Consider the following 15010-nt stretch of genomic DNA (forward strand, 5'->3'; position numbering starts at 1 on the left):
ACCAGCCACTTTATTAGGTACACCTTGCTAGTACCCGCTGGACCCCCTTTTGCCTTCAGAACTGTCTTAATTCTTCATGGCATAGATTCAACATTTCTCAGAGATGTTGGTCCATATTGACATGATGGCATCACACAGTCTGCCCATTCTCCTCTGACCTCTGACATCAACAAGGCATTTTCATCCACACAACTGCTGTTCCCTGGATATCTTCTCTTTTTCAGACCATACTCTGTAATCTTAGATATGGTTGGGCATGAAAATCCCAGTAGATCAGCAGTTTCTGAAATACTCAGACCAGCCTGACACCAACAACCATGCCATGTTCAAAGTCACTTCAATCCCCTTTTTTTCCCCCCCATTCTGATGCTCCATTTGAACTCAAGCAAATCGTCTTCACCACATCTAGATGCATTGAGTTGTTGCCATGTGATTGGCTGATTAACTATTTGTGTTAGTGAGCAATTAAACAGGCGTACCTAATAAAGTGGCCGGTGAAGGTATGCTTTAGATGAATGAAATTACTGGGTGGAGTTGGTGGTTACAAAGAAAACCTGCACCCTCTTGGACCTTTCTAGAATCAGTTTGACACCTATGCTTTAGATTGTCCATCTAGTCTAAAAAAAACAAAAAAAAAAGTGTTTTACAGCCCATGTTTTCTTTGACAATAACCTGTGACCAAACTACTCCAAAATCCCATCACCTGTAGATATCTGCTCAAGTAACATTCCTACCAAGTTTGATCCAGCTGAGCTTCTTGGTTGTGGAGACATATAAACAAATATTTTTCAGACAATGTTTTCCTTGACTTTTGACCAATCTTCTCCAAAATCAAAACACCTCTAGATATCTACACAAAGAATATTCCCACCACATTTGAAGGATATCTGTCCAGCCATTTTTAAGTTTTCTTGTCCACGCACACCAGTGAAAACAATACTCTGCTTTGCCGATGCGCAGGGTAACAAGGCAAAGCAGAGTTGAATGGAACGTTCCATCTTCCAACAAATGAAAATATTCTTATGAGTGCCTGAATGGAAAAACATTCATTATTTGTATTATATGACGCCTCAATAGATCCATGTCATTTGATATTTGACTTAAAATTAGACAGGTGTATCTTCTTAGAACAGGAGCTGAGCGGCGTGTGTGGAAGCAGACGACTGCTTTCCTCAATCCAGGGGGAAAAAAACCCATCACAATAGGAACCTGTCCAATTCCTCATCTGACAGTGCTTCTACTAACTAAACTACTAAAGATGTCCCCACGAAGACTCCAGCATATATCATAGAAGTTTTTTTGTTTGTGTTTTTTTTTTATTTTTTTTTTTAACAAAAAGCTAATGGAGTCGTTTAAAGGTGCGAAACATACGAAACAAAAATACATGGTAAATGGAACCAAAATGCACGGGGTGATATCAACTATCCAATGGGACATTGATGAATGTCATGTGACATCCAATCAAATGACAAGGGCCTATTCAGGTTGTCAAAGCACTTTGACTTATGATTTGGAGCTATGCAAATAAACTGAATTGAATCTTTACCATTTTGAATTAGCAACCATGAACATGGACATACAACAGTTAAATTGTTTGTTTGGAGCTTTCACATAAGGAGTGGGGTGGGGGCAGGGGGCGCTATTGTGCACCTAAGTGATTAATAAAGTGTCCCTTGAAATGACTTGTTCCTTAAGCCCCGGTCACACGGCAGTAACGAAGGACAATGAAGCCCAAACAAAATAAGAAATCTGAGCTTTTGTTGACTTTCAGAAGCATCGCTTCACCTTCGTTCAGCTTCGATCCTGCAGCTGACGCTTCGTCAGAATTTATAAACTGTTACTGTTGAAAAAGTTGAACGAATACCTCCGCCGGCCTCAATTCGTCCATATTTCATTTTGCTTTTGTTCTTGACGGTTTCTTTTTGTTTGCTTAGTTTTCGTAATGTTAGCATTTCATTTCACTTTTATCCAACTTCGCTCAACCACCCAAATCCGGCATATCAAACAAAGGTTGACGAACACAACGATATCTGATATCTGAACAAATCGATAACTAAAGCTTCAGTGAGCTGAACGAAACATCCTTGTATCGCTAATGAATCATTAATTTTAGGGATGAAAAAGCAACGTTTTCATACAGAAACAGTAGTGTTAAGAACATTTTATCAACCGTTTGTGGCTGGCCTGCGTGTGCCTGCGTGTCTTTGGGAGTAGCCTTCGTCTGACATGGACAGTTCCCTGTGGCTGATGCCATGGACTCCTCAAAGGTACTCGCCAGGCCAAGTACTATCACAGATAAAATGTACAACAAGATACAGACACGCCGCAAGAACTCAGAATGTGAAGACAAACAAACTCTCGCACCAAACAGTCACGGTCACGTGACTGTTTGGTTTAAAGCGGTGAGGTCGATAAATGGGCTGCATTTATATAGCGCTTTTCCATCTGCATCAGACGCTCAAAGGGCTTTACAATTATGGCTCACATTCACCCCGATGTCAGGGTGCTGCCATACAAGGCGCTCACTACACACCGGGAGCAAAAGGGGATTAAGAACCTTGCCCAAGGGGCCTTAGTGATTTTCCAGTCAGGCGGGGATTTGAACTGAGGATCTTCTGGTTTCAAGCCCAACACCTTAACCACTAGACCATCACCTCCCCCAATGTCGATGTTCACTTCATTTTTCATCTCTTGGATCTTCTGTTTTATTATGATTATGATTATTGCTGTTGTGGTGATCCTGGTGCGAGCCCTCTATTTAGTTTGCAGTGTAATAGTGGTGATAAAAATAAAACATAAAAAGAACCCTGTGGACAGCCAGTTGCTTTCCTTCATTGTGCGCAGCTGCGATATTAAAACACTAATTAAATCATCAATTAACATGCTGGTCTCCTTCTGCTTCACTCCTGCTGGTGATGGGGAAACATGCTGCCTTTCCTCCCCCCTTTTGTTTTCATCCCTCCGTCCCTTTGTGGCTTCAGAAATTATCTTTTGCACAGTCAAATAGGATCAGGTTTGATTTTGTCTGATTTCCTGTTTGTTTGATTTGTTGCTCAAAACCTGAAGTGATGATGTAAAAGAAAGTCCCATTTGGTCTGTGACCTTCAGGATCGAGTGCAGTTAAGTTGACCTTGAGGTGATGATGTGCGTGCACGCCGGTATTGTCCTGGGAAAGGACTGTAGCGACTATAGCGGCTATTGATGACACAGCACACGTCTGACACTTTGGATCTGCTGACTGTGAAACAAAGCTTCTCTCGGGGATATTTAAAATTCTGGCCTACTCTCTCCTCCACTTTTTTGTGTGACACACGGCTCGAACATAATGCCGTTGCACCGCCACACAGTTTATCGGCTCCATTTCTCTCTCTCTCTCGACTCCAGCCTTTTTTTTTTCCCTCCAAATGAGGTCTTTCTCTTGTTTTTAAAAGACTTTCAAAGTTTGTCTAGTTCCGTCTGAAACACGGTTTCATGGTACAACTTCCTGCCCCGTTGCTCTTTAGGGTGTTTACAGTAAATATGAGCTAAGGGTCACATGGGGTCGTTCCTGGACGATTTATTGATTTGTTCCACCTGCAATAAGTCGAGCAGAGAAGCGCCACTCCCTGCACGCTGCCGCGCCGCTCCCTGCACGCTGCACAAAACAGCCTGGGACCAAATTGAACTTGATGGCACTTTGCACACAAGGGTTTTACTGTGGTGGGTTGGGTCACTGTGGAATATCCACTGGTACAAAGGTTAGCGTGATACAATCACCATAGTTGTATCACTTTAACTTCTTGTTTTGGGCAGAAAGAAGAAAGATCAACATTGTTTCAGCTGAACTCAACAACACAAAAGTGGAGGCACAAACCCAATTTTCCATGTAGCGTTGTTCATTCTTCATAAGATGTAATCATTAAATTAATAATAAAAGCTGCTTTTTACACATGTGAATACATGCTTGTCCACTAATTTGTTTTTTGGGGGGGGTTTGTATATATTATAGTCATTGGATGCAATGTAACTTAATTTTCTATTTTGTCAGACGTCATACTTCAGTCACACAGATACTTTAATTAATTGACCTGTCCCATCTGATTAATCTGGCTGATTTTTTTTTTTTTTGCTAAACTTCCAGTCGTATCTGACAACTTGTTCATATAGCTTACATGAAACAATGCTAGAGCTACTCCTGGTGTCAATTTGTAGGCATGCAGGTGCCTTAACTCAACAGGAACAGGCGCTTTGAAACACTAGGATGTACCAATGCTAGATGAAACGTTACTTCACAGAAAATGGCAAGATTTGAATTTGTAACTTCAGTTCATAACTTTATTAAAATGTTTTATTGTATTGTAAACAAACAACAACAACAAAAAAAAAACCCATCAGCATCAGATTTGGCTCTGGTCATCAAAAAATCCAGATTGGTCGAAGCCATAAATATTGAACGATAAGCAATATAACATATTTTTCTTTTACTCTTTGTCACAAGTCAGACTTAAATTGAGTAGCTAATTTTATGAATTTTCATATGTAATTACACACAAATTACCAGAAATATTCTCACTGAATGCAATATAGCTTAATGTTTTAAATTATGAGAAGAATAATAAAATTTAAATAGACAGCTGTTTGTGCATCAGAACATTGTCTTGATGACTAATTTATTTAACCTATTTATCTATTTTTTATATAGAGATAAAATAGATACTATGTACAGTATATTTTCAACTGAATAAATGCTTATATTCTTTCTGTGAATTTCAAATTTATGGCTTAATATACACATGAATGTTGTCTTTTGTGTCAATTTTAATGCTGTCTTTTATACAGTATATTTGTAAGTATTTTAATGTGATTACAGCCAGAAATGTAGTATTTTTGGAGTTTGTTAGCTAGCTTACACCTAAAACTTCTTTTTAATGAATGTTTGAATATTAACTGCTTGCTGAATATCTGCAAATTTTTTGGTTTGTAGTAACTTTTATGGATTATTGGCACAACCACAAGGGCATTCAAGGAACACATCCCTCTGAAAAAAAAAATATTGCAAATGAAGCCAAAATTCTGAGATGATTAAAAATTGGGATTCAGATGACAATGAAACTTAATCATTATTTTTCCTGACCGAATGACAACATTCTCACAAATTTTCATCCAAATATTTTGGTTAGGTTTTGACATATTTCAATTAGACCCAGGAGCCAGCACATAACCTACACCCTCTAGTGGTGGAATGAACCATTACACCAAATTCCCTTAAAACAAAAGAACACGTTATTTAATGTTTCATTAAAGTAATAAGCTCTTTTTTTTATTGAACTTGAACACTATCCCAAAACATTTCAACATATCAGATGACTACTTAGAGGGAAAAATAAAAGAAGAAAAACAGACGATAAATAAAAAAATAAATAAATGTGAGGTTTTAATAAACTTAAAAGTAAAAAATCTCCAGACACAAACTCACTGAACTGGAAGGAAAAACGATAAATCTTAAAAAGTTAAAAAAAAAAAAAAAAAAAGGAAGAAGTTTATCAGCTTTTCAAACATGCAGGAAGGTTTGCTGCAGTAATTTAGATTTGAATGTTGTTTTTTTTTTCTAACTTGTTATTTGCGCTGAGCTCATCTTCACCTGCGTCCTTCCTCCTCGTCCTCACGGCGGATCCTGAATCCGTGTTTGGCCCGGCGGAGCGTCGGTTCCGGCCGTCGGTAAGTCCTGAGGTCCTGGTCGCAGCGAGCTGCGGTATCGGTGCTGGTGTCCGGTCCGGTGTTCGGTCACCGGGTCTCTGTCGGTTCTCTGCAGGTGTGGCCGCGGGCACAGTGGCAGGACGCCGGTGGGCGGAGCCAGAGAGCCGCAGACGAATAAACGCTCACGTGCTTCGTGAGTGTTTGTTCATTCATTCATTTTCTGTACCCGCTCACTCCAGTCAAGGGTGCCTCGAGAATGTTTCCACTCCTAATAAACTTTACTTTCATTCCCTCCCCACACAGGTTTTACACAGGGTGTCCAATGAATAAGCTCCAGTAAGCCCACGTGACTTAATATTTATTATATTTTTGTGCTATTTCATTTATTCTCAGTGGTCAACTGAGAATAAATGAAATAGCCATAAAATGAGACACTATGTTACAGATGTGACATATTAAGTCATAATTGAATTGCAATTAAGAGACACTAAGTCAGTTGTGAGATATTAAATCATAATTTAGTTATAATCATGTGATGCCAAGATATTAAGTCATAATTTAATTATGAGACACTAAGTTACTGTTGTGAGATGAGTCATAATTGTTAGAACTAAGAGATGCTATGTCATAGTTGTGAAATATTGTCATGATTTAGTTATAATTATGAGATGCTAAGTTAAAGTTGTAAGATATGAAGTCATGATTGAGTTATAATTAAGAGACATTAAATCACAGTTTTGCGATATTAAGTCATAACCAAGGTTGGGTAGGATTACTTTGAAATGTAATCCAAAAGTAATCAGATTACAAGTAATCCAAATGTATGTACATACATATACATGTAATCCACATGTATTCCTTCAAAGTAATCCTACCCAGGTTATTTTGAGACACCAAGTTACTGTTGTGAGGTGAGTCATAATTGTTATGACTAAGAGATGCCATAGTTGTGAAATATTAAGTCATGATTGAGTTATAATTATGAGATGCTAAGTTAAAGGTGTAAGTTAAGTCATGATTGAGTTATAATTAAGAGACATTAAATCACAGTTGTGAGATATTAAGTCATAATTTAGTTATTTTGAGATACTAAGTTACTGTTGTGAGATGAGTCATAATTGTTATAACTAAGAGATACTATGTCATAGTTGTGAAATACTAAGTCATTATTGAGTTATAATTATGAGATGCTAAGTTAAAGTTGTAAGATATTAAGTCATGATTGAGTTATAATTATGAGATGCTAAGTTAAAGGTGTAAGTTAAGTCATGATTGAGTTATAATTAAGAGACAATAAATCACAGTTGTGAGATATTAAGTCATAATTTAGTTATTTTGAGATACTAAGTTACTGTTGTGAGATGAGTCATAATTGTTATAACTAAGACATACTATGTCATAGTTGTGAAATACTAAGTCATGATTGAGTTATAATTATGAGATGCTAAGTTAAAGTTGTAAGATTTCAAGTCATGATTGAGTTATAATTAAGAGACATTAAATCCCAGCTGTGAGATATTAAGTCATAACCAAGGTTGGGTAGGATTACTTTGAAATGTAATCAGATTACAAGTAATCCAAATGTATGTACATACATACATGTAATCCACATGTATTCTTTCAAAGTAATCCTACCCAAGTTATTTTGAGACACCAAGTTACTGTTGTGAGGTGAGTCATAATTGTTATGACTAAGAGATGCCATAGTTGTGAAATATTACGTCATGATTTAATTATAATTGTGAGATGCTGAGTTAAAGTTGTAAGATATTAAGTCATGATTGAGTTATAATTATGAGATGCTAAGTTAAAGGTGTAAGTTAAGTCATGATTGAGTTATAATTAAGAGACATTAAATCACAGTTGTGAGATATTAAGTCCTAATTTATTTATTTTGAGACACTAAGTTACTGTTGTGAGATGAGTCATAATTGTTATAACTTAGAGATGCTATGTCATAGTTATGAAATATTGAGTCATGATTTTGTTATAATTATGAGATGCTGAGTTAAATTTGTAAGATATTAAGTCATTATTGAGTTATAATTATGAGATGCTGAGTTAAATTTGTAAGATATTAAGTCATTATTGAGTTATAATTATGAGATGCTGAGTTAAATTTGTATTGTAAGATATTAAGTCATTATTGAGTTATAATTATGAGATGCTGAGTTAAAGTTGTACGATATTAAGTCATGATTGAGTTATAATTAAGAGACATTAAATCACAGTTGAGATATTAAGTCATAATTTAGTTATTTTGTGACACTAAGTTACTGTTGTGAAATAAGTCATAATTGTTATGATTAAGAGACACTAAGGCATAGGTGTGAGATATTAAATCATAATTTAGTTATAACCATGTGATGCCAAGATATTAAGTCATAATTTATTTATGAGACACTTAATTTACTGTTGCGAAATTAAGTCATAATTGTTATAATTGAGATGCTAAGTGATAGTTGTGAAATATTAAGTCATAGTAATAATTGCAACACTAATTCATAATTTAGTTGTAAATATGCAACACTGAGTTGTGAGAAGTCACAACTGACTTATAATTAAGAGATGCCAAGTCATACTTGTGAGTCATGATTTAGTTATACATATGGGACACAAAGCCAAAGTTGACATAATAAGTCAGAATTGAGTTATGTGATGCTAAGTCACAGTTGTGGGATATTAAGTTATAATTTAGTTCTAAATATGAAATGCTGTTATAGTTGTAAGATGAAAGTCATAATTGAGTTATAATTAAGAGACACAAAGTAACAATTGTGAGATATTAAGTCATAAATAAGTTTTTATGTGATTCCAAATCACAGTTGTGAGATATTATTTGTCATAGTTTAGTAATTATGTAGAGCAGGTGAATAAGGAGCTGGCCTTCCAATATGTAGGCCTGGGGTCAAATCCTGATCTCGCTACCTTTCTGTGTCCTTGGATGTCACTTTATCTACATTATCTCAGTCCACCCTTCTATAAAAAGGTTACCCGCCCGCCTTTGCCGCGGAAAGTAACCTGTGTTGTACTGGCATCCTGTCCAAGGGGAGTCGTAGACTCTCATCTCCTTGACTCTACTGAATCCAGAGATCACCACCAACAGGCCATAGGGCCGATATTGGACTTATGTACTTCTTAGATATAATTAAGAGATGCTAAGTCAAAGTTGTGAGATTTTAAGGCATAATTTACTTATAATTTTGAAAGACCCAAATTCTGGTTTGGAGTTTTGTAGGACCAGTTGCCATAACTAGGTTAAAGTAAAGTTAACATTTCATTCTTAAAGTGCTGCATAAAACTGAAGATTCAGATGCTTTTAAAGCTACAGTGTGTCAGATTAAGGGGTATTTATTGGCAGAAATAGAATATAGCATTCATAACCGTCTGTTTGTTGGTGTTTAATTACCTGCAACAAGTAGAGAATCTTGAATCTTCGACTGGACTGGGTTGCTTGATGCGAGGACGTTTCGCTTCAAATCGCAGAAGCTTCCTCAGCTAAAATTCTAAAATTCTGTAGTAATCAGGCAGATAATCGGCCTCAGTGGTGGGGATGCAGATGAACAACGATGTCACATCAGGACATCACCTGCATCCCCACCGCTGAGGCCATCTCAGCGGTGAGGCAGAGACTGCTGGAGGATGTGTCTCTACTTGAAAGGACCAAACTCACACCAAACCACATCTGCCAACTCTTGGAGATCTGTCTTAACACCACGTATTTCCTGTTTAGGGGGAATTACTGTTGTGAAAGTGTAGTGACACGGACCCACAACAGGGGGCGCAAATGAACGGTCAATAGATGTCCGTGGCGGCAGCGCCCTCTCGCGCCTGAAGCCCGCACTTCAGGCAGGGCGCCCTCTGGTGGTGGGCCAGCAGTACCTCCTCTTCTGGCGGCCCACACAACAATTACTACAGGCAGATTCATGGTTGTGCGATGGGGTCTCTGGTATCCCCCATTGTGGCCAATCTGTACATGGAGCGAGCGGAGAAGACAGCCTTGACATCTTTCACGGGCATCTCTCACAGTCACTGGTTCAGATATGTCGATGACACATGGGTTAAAATCAAGCAACAGGAGGTTGAGGACTTTACAGAACACATCAACTCAGTGGACTCCAATATCAAGTTCACACGTGAGGATGCCAGAAACAACCATTTAGCCTTCTTGGACTGTGATGTTACAATTGGAGAGAACAGGCAGCTCCAGACAGGGGTTTACAGAAAACCCACGCACACTGACCAATATCTGCTCTTTGGCTCAAAACACCCCTTTGAACACAAGCTCAGGGTGATCAGGACTCTTCAACACAGAGCCCTACAGGTGCCCACAACTGCAGAGGGAAGTGCTAAAGAACAACAACTTGTCCGGAAAGCCCTCACAGTATGTGGGTACGCACGATGGTCCCTGGACAAAGTGCAGAAGTCCCAGAGAACAAAGAGACCAGATAGCCAGGAGACAGAAACAAGAAGGAGTGTCTCTCCCTTATTTAGCAGGAGTAGGGGAAAAACTACAGAGGATCTTCAGACAGCACAAAATTCCAGTTTACTTTAAACCGGTTAACACCTTGAGACAGAAATGAGTTCACCCTAAGGACAGGATCCCTAGTTACAAACAGAGCAATGTAGTGTATTCTATCAGATGTCAGGAAAACTGTAACGAACACTACATAGGTGAGACTAAGCAACCTTTACACAAAAGGCTATACCAGCACCGCAGAGGGCGCCAGTGGACCTCAGTCTGTAGTTCATCTCCACCTTAAAGACACTAACCACACGTTTGAGGACAAGGAAGTTAAAATCTTAGCCAGAGAGAAGAAATGGTTTGAGAGAGGGGTCAAGGAGGCATTCTATGTGAAACAGTTGAAACCCAGCCTTAACCGGGGAGGGGTCTGAGACACGCTTTATCCTGTTTACAATGGGGTACTCAGGTCAAAGTAGTTTCAGTCTTTTGTTCATGGTAATGAGTCATTCACGTCATCAGGAGAGTCGTCAAGGGAGCCGGCAGGAGAGGCGTCCATCCCATCATTAGGAGGGACAGCTGCCCTGTCATTAGGAGGGTGCTAACTAGAGCACAATAGGTGCTAATTAGAGCTATTGTTTAGTCACTACCCTATAGCAGTCTGCCTCTCGGTAGGAGGGGTCTGGTTAGGTTTAAAACTCCAGCTTTTGTGGCTTCTGTTTATTCTTCTCTACAAGAGTCAAGACAGAAGTCAGACTATGTGGGCAAGAATTTTAGCTGAGGAAGCTTCTGCGATTTGAAGCGAAACGTCCTCGCATCAAGCACCCCAGTCCAGTCGAAGATTCAAGCTTCTCTACTATGGAAACCACCTGGACAACTGAGAGCCTACACAGAAATACCTGCAACAAGGGAAGGGAATTTCTGACCGATTACTGTAAAATGCACTCTGCAGCATCACCACTAGATGACACTAAATCCTGTACACTGTAGCTTTAAAAAAGCATCATGAGTAATCATTCCTCACAAACTATGAGCTATAAGTATTTTGCACGTATCCACAGTGTTCTGGTATTGCACATGAGATCTCGTCACCATGAACATCTAAAAATCACTTCTATGGGGTATTTACTGTAAAATGCATTGAACTACAGAGTAAAATTAATTTATGAAAAGTACTTTCTTTCCCACCATTTCTGGAGTTGCAATAACTTATTTTTCATCGTGTTCCTTCTCGTGTCTTCAGAGCTGCCATGTTGCTCTGTGGGTGTTCCTTCTGCCAACAACACTCCATCTGTGTTTGTTCGACCCCCGACTCCACCTGGGACAGACTGGGAGGATTCTCACGAACAGATGCTTGACAGTCTGTAAGTTGTGATGACACAAACATTTTCTCCCTGCAATACAAATCTCGTATGGTTATGTGGAGCTTCTCTTATCTTCTCCCTGAAGCTGCACATCTGTACCAACATGCTCAATTTGCTTCAGAGGCAACAAAAACCAATAATAATAGCAAATCTAACATTCATGGCATTCCATATTTAGCACTTTCACAACACCAAATGTGGTGTCTCTTGGAACACAGCTGATTTTAAATCATGTACAGCTCTTGTCCGTGATTGAGACATTGACACTCTCGCAGGAGCACAGAAGCCGCTAGCTGTGGCTGCTACTTGTGGTGGAGGACCATGTTTGTCCTTTCTAAACATTTTATTATGAATATTAAATATATGTTATAATATGTCTTGTTGTAGGGTTAATTGTCCGAACGGGTAATCTAAGTTATATATACTCCAGTATTTCCACAAAGTAAAATTTTGGTGGTACTTAATTTTGTATGCTAACAGTGGAAGCACTTTTACCAGCTATTGGTAGCTTGATGATGATAGGTCCAGTTAATCCACAATTACTGAGGAAATAAGTGGGTCATAATTTTTAATGCCCACAACAAAGCAAACGGTTATGAAAACTGCTGCCTAGTCGCCCAAAAAATAGGGTTTAATAAACACCCAAACCAAGGTTTGCCTGTTAACTTAACTTGTTTGGTAATGCTGCAGATGGCGGTGTGTTTGGGCTTCTTTTGTCCTGCCTAGGCCACGTAGGTTCTCGCCCACGTGGCCTGGCCGGGACCTCTTACCCATTCATGGATTAGCCGTGACATACGCAGAGTAAGTAGAGCATTAAAATGGCCATTTTGGGTCTCTATAGAAACCTTTGAGTGATGTCACACAGGGTTTGTCCACTATATATATATATATATATATATATATATATATATACATATATACGAGGTCTGTGATGAAAAAAGCGGTCCTTTTTATTTTTTTCAAAAAATAAATGGATTTGATTTATATGTTTTTACATCAGACAAGCTTGAACCCTCATGCGCATGCGTGAGTTTTTTCACGCGTGTCGGTGACGTCATTCGCCTGTGGGCAGGCCTTGAGTGAGGAGTGCTCCACCCCGCCCGTCGGAATCTCTTTGTCTGAATAGCCGCTGCGGACGGCGCGCGTTGCTTTATCAACATTTTTTCTGGACCTGTGAGGAATATCTGAGTGGACACTATTCAATAAATTAAGCTGGTTTTCGGTGAAAAGTTTAACGGCTGATGAGAGATTATGGGGTGTTTCTGTCGCTGTAAGGACTTCCCACGGAGCGGGACGTCGCGCAGCGCTTCCAGGCGCCGTCGTCGGCCTGTTTCGACCTGAAGACATTCTAATTTAAGGCTTAATTCACCCAGGACATCGTGAGAGAACAGAGAAGATTCAGAAGAGGCCGGCATGAGGACTTTAAGCGGACATTCCACTGTTTAAGGACATTTTGTAATGAAAGACGTGCGCGCAAATTCGCCGAGTCATTTCTGTGACCACTCGGCGAATCTGTGTGCGCCTCGACAGGAAAAACACCTCCGTGTTGAAAACCATTTGTAAAATTCAGGCGGCTTTTGATGGCTTTCAACAAGTGAGTAACTGAGAAATAGTTTAACAGCTTGGGCATGTTCCAACTTGCCCGTTAAGTTTTCCAACGGAGGTGTTTTTCCTGTCGCGACCCCCTGCGGTCGGGTCCGGCCCGACATGTGACTCTGCCCGCACGTTCTTTCATTACAAAATGTCCGTTAACAATGGAATGTCTGAATAAACTCCTCATGCCGACTTCTTCTGAAAGTTCTCTGTTCTTTGACGACTTACTGGGTGAACAGAGCCTGAAATGTGGAAGTTTTCAACTTGAAACGACGAGACGACGCTGCCTCGAAGCGCAGATCGCTGTCAAGCACTGTGTGCCGTCCTTACGGTGACACTACCAGACAAAAATTTCTCATCAGCCGTTAAAAGTTTTACCTAAAACCAGCTGAATTTATCGAATGGTGTCCACTCAGTTGTGCCTTACAGGTTTTGAAGAAAAAATTTTGATCAAACAAAGCAGCAGTCTCTGAGCCATTCCTAAACAATGAAAAAATCGACGAGAGGGTGGACGACTCCTCACACAAAGACTGCCCACAGGCGAATGACGTAACCGACAGGCGTGAAAAAACTCTGGCATGCCCACGAGGGTTCAAGCATGTCTGATGTAATCACACGTGATTCACATCCATATGGTTTTTGAAAAAAATAATAAGGTCCGTTACTTTTATCACAGACCTCGTATGTATATATATATATATATATATATATATATATCCAGGTCCATTTAATTTCATTTTTTACACGATTAAGAGACTTTCTTCTGAAAGTAGATATATCTAGATATATTTCTGTTGGAGATATTACTACAATATAAACAATTTTTTTTTTTATATATATTTTTTGCTTGACCTTTAACCAAACTGCTTCAAAACATTACCATCTGGAAACATTAATAACATTTGGTGAAATCCTGCATAGTCTTTTCATTACCGTTAGTTTCAGTCTGTACAGGAAATTTTGGCATAATTTTAGTCATCGACTTTCAAAAACATATCATGTTGATTTATGCTTATTCTTAAATTGCCAAAGTGATATTTCATTCAGCACAGAGGAAAAAGTCTTTCTGAAATTACATTTACTTCGATGGAATGTTTAGCAACAACCTAAAAACGTGTTTTTTAAGATGAGTTTTTATTCCATCAATAAATAAATAATTCAACTAATTTCTTCTTTTTTAAGCCAACATTTGTATTTATTTCTTTGTTTTTGTCTAATTTTAGTCTTCATTGACAAACATGTTTTTGATTGATGAAAATACATGAAAACCATAATTTTGACGATGACAGGTGTGTGTGTGTGTGTGTGTGCCTGACAAATTGTGTAGCCTTCTCACTCTGACAAATTAATAATTTTATGCAGTGATTACTCTTTTTTAATCTTGTCTTTTTGCATTATTTATTAAAAAAATGCAGAACAAGACACACAACCATCTTGCCTGCAAGAATCCTCATTACGTGACCTTTTCATTGACAACATGCTGCTTTTGCTGCATCTCTGTGCAGGAAATTGAAAGAAGCACTCTGGAAGAAGAGAACAGTTCAACCAACTTAAAAAAAGCGCATCAACTGCTAACACTCAAATGAGTTAGGTTTATCCAAATTAACAAGTTATTTTTGCACCATCTTGTTAGGGATCAACTTAATTCATTACAGTGTTACCAGTTGAAGTGCTTTTAAAAAAAAATTAATTAAACCCTAATTTGGAGTAACTCATTTAATTTGAGTGTTACCAATTGACTGTCCCCGAGTGTCTCCCCGGTCCGGTAGAACCGTGGCTCATCAGAATGAAGGGTGCAGTGAGCTTTAGTTGAAACTTGACCTTGAAACCAACACTTGACCTTTCAAATGGACCTCTGAACAAGTAAAGAACCACTCAAAATGTTACCCTTCACAAAAAAAAAAAAAAAAGAAAA

General features: G+C 38.7%; 1 protein-coding gene across 1 annotated transcript in view; it reads right to left on the bottom strand.

Annotated features, from left to right (window-relative positions):
* Positions 1-5886, bottom strand: part of LOC117518414 (transmembrane protein 125) — a 34632-nt gene extending 28746 nt beyond the window's left edge. The window contains exon 1 of the mRNA XM_034179529.1: positions 5621-5886. The gene's annotated coding sequence lies outside the window, so the exon portion shown is untranslated. The remainder of the gene's footprint in view (positions 1-5620) is intronic.
* Positions 5887-15010: the final 9124 nt, after the last annotated feature.

This window comes from Thalassophryne amazonica, chromosome 10 (assembly GCF_902500255.1).
Source record: "Thalassophryne amazonica chromosome 10, fThaAma1.1, whole genome shotgun sequence".
Classification (NCBI taxonomy): Eukaryota; Metazoa; Chordata; class Actinopteri; order Batrachoidiformes; family Batrachoididae; genus Thalassophryne; species Thalassophryne amazonica.